General features: G+C 48.8%; 1 protein-coding gene across 1 annotated transcript in view; it reads right to left on the reverse strand.

The window, feature by feature from the left end:
* Positions 1 to 12,226, reverse strand: part of MYRIP (myosin VIIA and Rab interacting protein) — a 609,431-nt gene that overhangs the window by 512,349 nt on the left and 84,856 nt on the right.

The following is a 12,226-nucleotide window of genomic DNA, read 5'->3' on the forward strand; positions in this document are numbered from 1 at the left end:
TGGCCAGTCCGTCGCCTTTACCCTTCTTCTTTAACAAGGCAGTGGTCATCTTGGAGGTGTGTCGTTATCATGTTGGAATACTGCCCTGCGGCCCAGTCTCCGAAGGGAGGGGATCATGCTCTACTTCAGTAAGTCACAGTACATGTTGGCATTCATGGTTCCCTCAATGAACTGTAGCTCCCCAGTGCCAGCAGCACTCAACAGCCCTAGATCATGACATTCCCACAACCATGCTTGAAAGTAGGCAAAACACACTTGTCTTTGTACTCCTCACCTGGTTGCCGCCACACACGCTTGAAACCATTTGAACCAAATAAGTTTATCTTGGTCTCATCAGACCACAGGACATGGTTCCAGTAATCCATGTCTTTAGTCTGCTTGTCTTCAGCAAACTGTTTGCAGGCTTCTTGTGCATCATCTTTAGAAGAGGCTTCCTTCTGGGACAACAGCCATGTAGACCAATTTGATGAAGTGTGCGGCATATGGTCTGAGCACTGACAGGCTGACCCCACACTCCTTTAACCTCTGCAGCAATGCTGGCTGCAGTCATACATCTATTTCCCAAAGACAACCTCTGGATATGATGCTGAGCACATGCACTCAACTTCTTTGGTCGATGTCAGGGCAGGGCCGTGGAACGGACAGGTAGGCCTAGTGGCAGGGTAACGCACTGGCTGACGACAACCACCACCAACAGACTGAAGTCCCTCAGGGCGCGGAGTCTAAGTCCCAGGCTGCCCTTCACCAGGGCCCCTGATGGTGGGGATGGACTTGACGCAACCAGGGACCAGGTCGCGGCCCCCGAGACACCCCAGCTGCGGTAATGGCCGCCGCCAATGGCGTGTAGTTGGTGAGAATGACAATAGCGTAGTCAGACAAGCCGGGTCAATAACAACGGGACAAAACAGTACAGAACAGTAGACAGAGAATCACAGGTCACGGGCCGGGTTCAGCAACAGAAGGTCAGATCAAAGGGAAACGCAGAGAATGGTCTTAGTCACAAGCCGAGTCAGAATACCAGAAGAGTCACGAGCGTATACACAGAGCTGTAGCAAGACAAAGACACAAGACACAAGTGCAAAGAGCATGTGCAGATCCCAGGCTTATATGTACTCAGCCACACCCCTCTGGGGGATGGACCTCAGAGACCTGAAGGCATAAAAGATTCCCATCATGCTCAGCAGAAATCCAAGATGGATGCTAGCACATGGAGTAACATAACCTCTGGGAAAAGGTAGGACCTTGACAGTACCTCCTCCTCAAGGGCCCCTCCCCCTCCGCGGCTCAACAAAAAGGTTTCCGAGGAAAGCGGGTATGAAACGCGCGGAGGAGGGCAGGAGCATGGACATCCGCGGAAGGAACCCAGGAACGCTCCTCGGGACCATAACCGCGCCAATGAACCAGGAACTGTAATCGGCCGCGCACCAATCGAGAGTCCAGGATCCGGCTCACCTCATACTCCTCATGACCGTCAACCCGAATGGGACGGGGCCGAGGCAGAGAGGTAGTGAAGCGATTGCAGATCAGAGGTTTCAACAGTGATACATGAAAGATATTGGAGATCCGCATCCCAGGTGGAAGGGCAAGGGCATAGGCCACCGGATTCACCTTGCGGAGAATGCGAAAAGGACCGACAAAACGGGGAGCTAGTTTGGGTGTGGGCACCCGAAGATTGAGGTTACGAGTAGACAACCACACCCGATCGCCGACCTGGTATGAAGGAGCGGGCAACCGTCTGCGATCAGCCTGGAACTTCTGACGCTGAGCCGAGTCCCTCAAAGCCCTCTGGATCTGCCCCCATGAAGAACGCAGGGCAGCAAGATGGTTCTCCACAGCCGGACTGTCCTGTGGTGAGAACCTCTCAGGTAATACCGCGGGTTGGTACCCATAGTTGGCCATGAAGGGGGACATCCCGGAGGAGGAGTTGACCGCTGAGTTCCTGGCAAACTCAGCCCAAGGCAGGAGATCGGCCCAATCGTCCTGATGGTCCGAGATATAACACCGAAGGAATTGTTCTAAGGCCTGATTGGAACGCTCCGCAGCCCCATTGGACTGCGGGTGGTAGGCTGAAGAAAAGGAGAGACTAATGCCCAACTGGGAGCAGAAGGCGCGCCAGAATCTGGACACGAACTGACTCCCGCGGTCCGAGACAATCACCTTGGGCAACCCATGCAGGCGAAAAATCTCCCTGGAAAAGACCGTGGCCAGTTCTTGCGCTGTTGGTAATTTCCTGAGTGGAATACAATGGCACATTTTGGAAAAACGATCGACGACCATGAGGATGACCGTATGACCCCGAGACACAGGGAGGTCTACAATAAAGTCCATGCCCAGGTGTGACCAAGGACGCTCCCCATTGGGAATGGGTTGCAGAAGACCCATTGGAAGATGCCGTGGAGATTTATTCTGGGCACAGATCGAACATGCCGCTACATAAGAGGCGATGTCGGCACGGAGAGTTGGCCACCAGAACAACCGAGAGACGACCCAAGACAACTGGTTCCTCCCCGGATGCCCGGCAGTTTTGGAGTTATGGTAGGTACGCAGCAGACGGGTGCGCAACCCCTCGGGTACAAAACATCTACCCTCCGGTCTCTCGGGAGGAGCGTCAGTTTGAGCCGCCAAAATCTGCTCCCCAAGGGGAGAAGTCAGACTGGTACGAATGGCAGCCAGGATATGATCCGGAGGTATGACCGAGGTTGGCTCAGAGTCCTCCCTGGACAACTCAGAGTATTGCCGCGATAATGCATCAGCCCTGACATTCTTGGAACCAGGCAAATAGGAGACCACATAGTTGAACCGCGACAAGAACAAGGCCCATCTGGCTTGACGGGGTGTCAATCTTTTGGCCTCCGAAAGATAAGTCAGGTTCTTATGATCGGTAAGAATGAGGACCGGAACTGCGGAGCCCTCGAGCAGGTGCCTCCATTCCTTGAGAGCCAGAATGATTGCCAACAACTCCCTATCTCCAATCTGGTAGTTGCACTCTGCAGAGGAAAGCTTCCTGGAGTAGAACCCACAGGGAAGTAGGGGTCCATCGGGCGACCGACGTTGAGACAGGAGAGCGCCTACTCCTGTCTCGGATGCATCAACCTCAAGGACGAAGGGCAATCCAGGATTGGGATGAGACAGTATCGGAGCCGAAGCGAAGGCGGATTTCAGAGCCTCAAAAGCTACGATGGCCTCGGATGGCCACTCGTGAGGATTGCTGCCCTTCTTGGTTAGGTCTGAGAGAGGTTTTGCCAGCGTGGAGAAATTTCTGATGAATTTCCGATAGTAGTTGGCAAAACCTAAAAAGCGCTGAATGGGCCGAAGGCCATTGGGACGAGGCCACTGCAGAACTGCCGAAACCTTCTGAGGGTCCATGGAGAATCCCTCCGCAGAAATGATGTAGCCTAAAAAGGCAACTTGGGATCGATGGAATTCGCACTTCTCAAGTTTACAAAAAAGTTCGTTCTCACGTAATCGTTGCAGCACCTGCTTGACATCCTGGATATGGGACTCCATGGAGGCAGAGTAAACCAGGATGTCATCCAAGTAAACTACCACGCACTGCTGCAACAAGTCACGAAGGACATCATTTATGAATTCCTGAAAAACTGCGGGCGCGTTACACAACCCGAAGGGCATCACCAGGTATTCGTAGTGACCGGTTCTGGTGTTAAACGCGGTCTTCCACTCATCCCCCTGTTTGATCCGTACGAGGTTGTACGCCGCCCTAAGGTCAAGTTTGGTAAAGACTGTTGCCCCCTTAAGGCGGTCGAACAACTCAGTAATCAAGGGAATCGGGTAGGCATTCTTAGTGGTGATTCGATTGAGACCCCTATAATCGATGCAAGGCCTCAATTCACCACCCTTCTTCTTTACAAAGAAAAAGCCCGCTCCTGCTGGGGAAGTAGACTTACGAATGTGCCCCCGGGAAAGCGCATCCGCAACGTACTCCTCCATGGCCTTATTCTCCGCAACCGAGAGAGGATACACCCTGCCACGCGGAGGAGTGGCACCGGGTTGCAAGGATATGGCGCAGTCGTAAGGACGATGAGCAGGTAAGGCACCAGCGCGTACCTTATCAAACACGTCCTGGTACTCCCCATAATCAGTGGGCAACGCAGAGTCTGAGGAGGCACACAACACCTTAACCGGCCCACGGATGCACCCGGCCCCACACTGTGAAGACCACGAGAGAATCTCGGCAGTTTGCCAATTGAAGGTTGGATTGTGCATCTGGAGCCAGGGATACCCCAAAACCACCGAATAGTGCGGAGAAGAAATCACCTGGAAACAGGCCAACTCCCTGTGAACAGCCCCAATAGCTACCTCAACTGGCATAGTCTCGTGGGTAACCTGCGGTGGTTGCAGGGGCCTGCCATCTATCGCCTCGAGAACCAATGGGGTAACTCGAGCCTGCAGGGGAATGGAGTGCTGGGCAGCAAACGAGCTGTCCATAAACAACCCGCCAGCCCCAGAATCTACCAACGCCTGGGCCGTCACCGAGCCCTCCGCCCAAGAGAGGACAACGGTGATCAGTGGCTTATCTCTGCGGAACGCCGGGGACGAGGAGACTCCACCCAAGATCTGTCCCCGACAGGATCTCAGGTGCGAGCGTTTCCCGGACGGACCGGACAGGACAGCCGAAAGTGCCCACCAAGACCACAGTACAGGCAGCGACCCTCCCGACGCCGAGCGGCCCGCTCTCCCTCGGAAAGGCGAGCAAACCCCAGCTGCATGGGCTCACCACCAGACAATCTATCCCCAGGAGGCGTGGGAGGAGAGGGAGGAATGGGTGGGATAGAAAACGCAGGTGCCAGTCGATTGGAAGGCCTCCGCAGGCATTCCTTGAGTGAAGGCCTCTCCCTGAGCCTGGTATCAATCAGGATCAGGAAGGAAATTAGTGCTTCCAGCTCCACAGGCAATTCCTTGGCTGCGATCTCGTCCTTCAATGCATCAGAAAGACCCTGAGAAAACGCAGCCACCAGAGCCTCATTGTTCCAACCCACCTCTGCTGCCAGGGTACGAAACTCTATGGCGTACTCGGCCACGGTCCGTGAACCCTGATGCATAGACATGAGCAGCTTGGCAGCCGAGGCGGAGCGAGCCGGTACATCGAATACCCTACGGAAGGCATCGACAAAACCGGAAAACTCGTGAATCACGGGGTCATTCCTCTCCCATAAGGGATTCGCCCAGGCCAAGGCCTTGTCTGAGAGTAGTGAGATGAGGAAACCCACCTTTGACCTCTCAGTCGGAAAAGCGTAGGGGATTAATTCAAAGTAAATCCCCACCTGGTTAAGGAACCCACGACACTGACTCGGCTCACCCCCAAAGCGCTGTGGAAGAGGGGCTGAACCGGTCATACCTCTGGACACCGCGGGTGCCGCATCAGCCGCGGCGGTAGGCACAGCAAGCGGAACAGCAGCGGGAGCGACCACCGGAGTGACAACCGGCCTAATAACACCAGGAGTAAGGTGCGCGGTGCGTGCCAGCAGAGTTTGCAACGCCTGAGCGAACTGATCCAACAGGAGATCCTGTTGATCCAGTCTGGCAACCAACATAGGAAGTGAAGGCGTACCTGCACCGTCAGGATTCATGGCACTTGTGTAATGTCAGGGCAGGGCCGTGGAACGGACAGGTAGGCCTAGTGGCAGGGTAACGCACTGGCTGACGACAACCACCACCAACAGACTGAAGTCCCTCAGGGCGCGGAGTCTAAGTCCCAGGCTGCCCTTCACCAGGGCCCCTGATGGTGGGGATGGACTTGACGCAACCAGGGACCAGGTCGCGGCCCCCGAGACACCCCAGCTGCGGTAATGGCCGCCGCCAATGGCGTGTAGTTGGTGAGAATGACAATAGCGTAGTCAGACAAGCCGGGTCCATAACAACGGGACAAAACAGTACAGAACAGTAGACAGAGAATCACAGGTCACGGGCCGGGTTCAGCAACAGAAGGTCAGATCAAAGGGAAACGCAGAGAATGGTCTTAGTCACAAGCCGAGTCAGAATACCAGAAGAGTCACGAGCGTATACACAGAGCTGTAGCAAGACAAAGACACAAGACACAAGTGCAAAGAGCATGTGCAGATCCCAGGCTTATATGTACTCAGCCACACCCCTCTGGGGGATGGACCTCAGAGACCTGAAGGCATAAAAGATTCCCATCATGCTCAGCAGAAATCCAAGATGGATGCTAGCACATGGAGTAACATAACCTCTGGGAAAAGGTAGGACCTTGACAGTCGACCATTGCGAGGCCTGTTGTGAGTAGAATGTCCTGTTAAACCACTGTATGGTCTTGGCTACCGTGCTGCAGCTCAATGTCAGGGTCTTGGCAATCTTGTAGCCTAGGCCATCTTGATGTAGAGCAACAATTCTTTTTTTCAGATCCTCAGAGAGTTCTTTGCCATGAGATGCCATGTTGAACTTCAAGGGACCAGTATGAGTGAGAGTGATAACACCAAATTCAACACACCTGCTCCCCATTCACTCCTGAGACCTTGTAACACTAATGAGTCATATGACACCGGGGAGGAAAAATGGCTAATTGGGCCCAATTTGGACATTTTCACTTAGGGGTGTAATCACTTTTGTTGCCAGCAGTTTAGAAATTAATGGCTGTGTGTTGAGTTATTTTGAGGGGACAGCAAATTTACACTGTTATACAAGCTGTACACTCACTACTTTACATTGTAGCAAAGTGTCATTTCTTCAGTGTTGTCACATGAAAATATATAATAAAATATTTACAAAAATGTGAGGGGTGTACTCACTTCTGTGAGATATTGTGTATATACAGTTGCAAGAAAAAGTATGTGAACCCCTTGGGATTACGTGGAGTTTAGCATGAATTGGGCATAAAATGTGCTCTGAACATCATCTAAGTCACAACAATAGAAGAACACAGTCTGCTGAACATAATACTACTCAAACATTAGATGTTGCCATGGTTTAATTGCACATAACATGTAAACATTCACAGTGCAGGGAGGAAAAAGTATTAATAACTGCTTGACCCTCCTTTGGCAGCAATAACCTCAACCAAACGTTTCCTGCACAACGATCTGGAGTAATTTTGGACCACTCCTCTTCACAAAACTGTTTCAGTGTAGCAATATTCTTGGGATGCCTGGTGTGAATCATTCTGTTAAGGTCATGCCACAGCATTTCAATCGGGTTGAGGTCAGGACTCTGACTGGGCCACTCCAGAAGGCGTATTCTGTGCTGTTGCAGCCTCTGTTTTGTTGAATTACGTGTATGCTGCCATTGTTTTGTTGAATTACTTGTATGCTTTGGGTCATTGTCCTGTTGCATCACCCATCCTCTGTGGAGCTTCAGTTGGCGGACAGATGGTCGTACGTTTTCCTGCAAAATGTCTTGATAAACTCTGGAATTCATTTTCCCATCAATGACAACAATCCGTCCAGGCCCTGAGGCAGCAAAGCAGCCCCAAACCATGATGCTCCCTCCGCCATGTTTTACAGTGGGGATGAGGTTTTGATGTTGGTGTGCTGTGCCTTTTTTTCTCCACACATAGTGTTGTATGTTCTTCCCAAACAACTCAATCTTGGTTTCATCTGTCCACAGTATATTTTGCCAGTAGTGCTGTGGAACATCCAGGTGCTCTTTTGCAAACTTCAAACGTGCTGCAATATTCTTTTTGGACAGCAATGGCTTCCTCCGTGGTGTCCTCCCATGTACTCCATTCTTGTTTAATGTTTTCCTTATTGTAGATGTGTCAACAAAAATGTTAGCATGTGCCAGAGATTTCTGTAGGTCTTTAGCTGACACTCTGGGATTCTTCTTTACCTCATGCAGCATTCTGCGCTGTGCTCTTGCAGTCATTTATACAGGATGACCACGCCTAGGGAGAGTAGCAACAGTGCTAAACTTTCTCCATTTGTAGACAGTCTGTCTTACCGTGGACACATGAACATCAAAGCTTTTGGAGATACTTTTGTAACCCTTTCCAGTTTCATGCAAGTCAACAATTCTTGATCGTAGGTCTTCTGAGAGCTCTTTTCTGCGAGGCATGGTTCACATCAGACAGTGCTTCTTGAAACCAGTAAACCCAAAATAGGTGTGTGTTTTTTAAGGGCAGGACAGCTGTCAGCAGCACATCCAATATCATCACAATGATTGGAGTCAAGGTTGACTCACTCCTGGCTCCAATTAGCTCTGGGAGAAGTCATTAAGCTAGGGCCTCACATTCTTTTTCCTCCCTGCACTGTGAATGTTTACATGTTATGTGCAATTAAACCATGGCAACATCTAATGTTTGTGTAGTATTATGTTCAGCAGACTGTGCTCTTCTATTGTTGTGACTTAGATGACGTTCAGAGCACATTTTATGCCCAATTCTTGCAAAACTCCACGTAATCCCAAGGGGTTCACATACTTTTTCTTGCAACTATATATATATATATATATATATATATATATATATATATATATATATACAGTGGGGCAAAAAAGTATTTAGTCAGCCACCAATTGTGCAAGTTCTCCCACTTAAAAAGATGAGAGAGGCCTGTAATTGGCATCATAGGTAGACCTCAACTATGAGAGACAAAATGAGAAAAAAAATCCAGACAATCACATTGGCTGATTTGGAAAGAATTTATTTGCAAATTATGGTGGAAAATAAGTATTTGGTCAATATCAAACGTTCATCTCAATACTTTTTTATATATCCTTTGTTGGCAATGACAGAGGTCAAACGTTTCCTGTAAGTCTTCACAAGGTTGGCACACACCGTTGCTGGTATGTTGGCCCATTCCTCCATGCAGATCTCCTCTAGAGCAGTGATGTTTTGGGGCTGTCGCTGGGCAACACGGACTTTCAACTCCCTCCAAAGGTTTTCTATGGAGTTGAGATCTGGAGACTGGCTAGGCCACTCCAGGACCTTGAAATGCTTCTTACAAAGCCACTCCTTCGTTGCCCGGGTGGTATGTTTTGGATCATTGTCATGTTGGAAGACCAAGCCACGTTTCATCTTCAATGCCCTTGCTGATGGAAGGAGGTTTGCACTCAAAATCTCACGATACATGGCCCCATTCATTCTGTCCTGTACATGGATCAGTCGTCCTGGTCCCTTTGCGGAGAAACAGCCCCAAAGCATGATGTTGCCACCCCCATGCTTAACAGTAGGTATGGTGTTCTTTGGATGCAACTCAGCATTCTCTCTCCTTCAAACACGACGAGTTGTGTTTCTACCAAACAGTTCTATTTTGGTTTCATCTGACCATGTGACATTCTCCCAATCCTCTTCTGGATCATCCAAATGCTCTCTAGCAAACTTCAGATGGGCCCGGACATGTACTGGCTTAAGCAGGGGGACACGTCTGGCACTGCAGGATCTGAGTCCCTGGCGGCGTAGTGTGTTACTGATGGTAGCTTTTGTTACGTTGGTCCCAGCTCTCTGCAGGTCATTCACTAGGTCCCCCCGTGTGGTCCTGGGATTTTTGCTCACCGTTCTTGTGATCATTTTGACCCCACAGGGTGAGATCTTGCGTGGAGCCCCAGATCGAGGGAGATTATCAGTGGTCTTGTATGTCTTCCATTTTCTAATTATTGCTCCCACAGTTGATTTGTTCACACCAAGCTACTTGCCTATTGCAGATTCAGTCTTCCCAGCCTGGTGCAGGTCTACAATTTTGTTTCTGGTGTCCTTCGACAGCTCTTTGGTCTTCACCATAGTGGAATTTGGAGTGTGACTGTTTGAGGTTGTGGACAGGTGTCTTTTATACTGATAACAAGTTCAAACAGGTGCCATTGCTACAGGTAATGAGTGCAGGACAGAGGAGCCTCTTAAAGAAGAAGGTACAGGTCTGTGAGAGCCAGAAATCTTGCTTGTTTGTAGGTGACCAAATACTTATTTTCCACCATAATTTGATAGAAAATTCTTTCCAAATCAGCCAATGTGATTGTCTGGATTTTTTTTCTCATTTTGTCTGTCATAGTTGATGTCAGGAATGGACTGGCCAGCAATAGTGGGACTCAGCTGCCTTATGAGCTGCAGTACCAGGGCTGGCCAGCGGGTGCTCCCAGCAATCAGAGACTCAACCTTGCAGCCAGTCAAACACCTGGAACTAATTATACTGGTGTATTTAAGGGACATTCAGACCTGCAGACTCTGCCTTGGTGTTGTGTTTCTCTTGGGCCCTGTATCCTGTTCCTGCTCTCTGTTCCTGTCTGATTCTCTGCTGACCCTGCTCTGATCCCTGGCTTGTCTGACCATTCTCCTCTGCCTGACCCTCTGTACCACGCTGCCCGCTACCTGCTGAACCTGGCCTGTGACCCCGACCATTCTCCGCTTGCTCCCCCTGTACCTACCTGCCCGACTGATATTGACCCGGCCTGCCTGACGACGCTTGCATTGTATGTACTGTTATCTGTGGTTGGTTGGTTGGTTTGTTTGCACTGTGTTATGTTTTAGTATTGCACTGCGTTTATGTTTGTATGGTTAGTGTTAATAAATTACATTGTTTACAACATATCTGAAGTCTGCGTTTCCCTGCGTCAGTCACACACCTCTGGTCATACCCGGGAGCCCCGACAGTTGAGGTCTACCTATGATGCCAATTACAGGCCTCACTCATCTTTTTAAGTGGGAGAACTTGCACAATTGGTGGCTGACTAAATACTTTTTTGCCCCACTGTATATATATATATATATATATATATATATATATATATAGTGGCAGCGAGTTATCCTGCCATGGTCGAAATCAAGCTTTTAACCCTGGATTCTCAACCAGGCAGGTTGAGAGGCTCCAGAGGGTTTATGTAATGCAGAGGAAACTGGCTTTTCAGTTTCCTCATTTATTCGTAAAGTCCGTTTTGGGATCCGAAGCCTGGAGATTTCTAAGTGATCTGGGAGGGATGAAATCTCCAATCTTGGGTCCGTGTTTTCAGAACCCCCAGCACACTGATTGCACAGGTGTGCGCAGGTCGTTTGATAGAGGCCTAACGACAATTCTGGGCTCCACCCAGGCAGACAGGTCATTGCCAGGAGCCAGGTGGGCTTCACACAACAATAAAACACAAACAGGCCACCCAGAATGACACGTATAGCTGGTGTCATTGACTTATCCCCGACTCACTTGTATAAGTGTGGATCCATAAACCCAAAAGGTACATACTAAGCAAAATGGTAGTGTGACAAGAACACCCCTACCTGGAAAAAGAAGGTTACTAGGTGATCCACGCGGAGTAATATAAATTCAAAAATATTCCAAACAATACTTTATTTGATAACATAGATCATAAGGAGGTTAAACATGAGCACGGTGTACATATGAAAAAATAAATAAAATCATGTTAAAAAGCACTAGGCATCTTCAGTTTCGGGTCATCTTAGCAAATAGAGTACCATAAGGCAGAGTTATATAGTGGTGATGTAGTTATCCTGGGTTTCCATGGGTTTTCATCTAGTATTCAAATGAACCATGTATTCAGCAGATGTGTTCCCAATATATGTCAGGTATCTCCTGGTATGAAACAGCTGGAACACAGAAATACATAGTATATATATAGAAGTATGAAAACCAAAAAACCAAAATACATCCAAAGTTCACCAGACCTCCCTCTACAGTAGTCAATGGATACTACTATTACCTTCTCAATAGTGAAATTAACAGGCCAACTTCTCAAATGTAGGGACTTCCTGGATAGCCACCCCAAGTGAAACAGGGTCCACAGTACCAAATGATTCTGAGGATATATATAGAAAAATAATGATACATATAAAAATCGTGGGCATCAGGTCACCCTGAAAACAGGACACACATAAAGTGGGTATATTACCATAAATGAAGATCAAGAAGACTTCTGTCGACTTGAAATAAGATCAGGTCCTTGATGCTTTTCCAAGATACATGTGGGGGTGGGAAGCCAAGTAGTCACAATACATGGATTCCAAACACATAAACCGTGTATATAGCGTATAGCAGGCTATGCAGGCCTGAGTTTTTAGACCCAATATAGGGTTTCCAAAAATTACTCAAAATGAGAAGATTATTGCTCCATATACTATGTATATAGCATGTAACAGGCTATACAGGCCTGAGTATTTATACCCAATAAAGGGTTTCCAAAAATTACTCAAAATGAGAGGGTTATTGTGGTTTCATGAGGATATGGCTATGTCACAGCACAAACCCTGGATAGGATAGCGTATATATATATATATGTAGATCGTCCTCAAAAGAGGATTTACAAAAAATTCCCCAAG

The sequence above is a fragment of the Staurois parvus genome, unplaced genomic scaffold (genome assembly GCF_062004578.1).
Source record: "Staurois parvus isolate SC_StPar_1 unplaced genomic scaffold, SC_StPar_1.0 ptg000130l, whole genome shotgun sequence".
In the NCBI taxonomy this organism is placed as follows: domain Eukaryota; kingdom Metazoa; phylum Chordata; class Amphibia; order Anura; family Ranidae; genus Staurois; species Staurois parvus.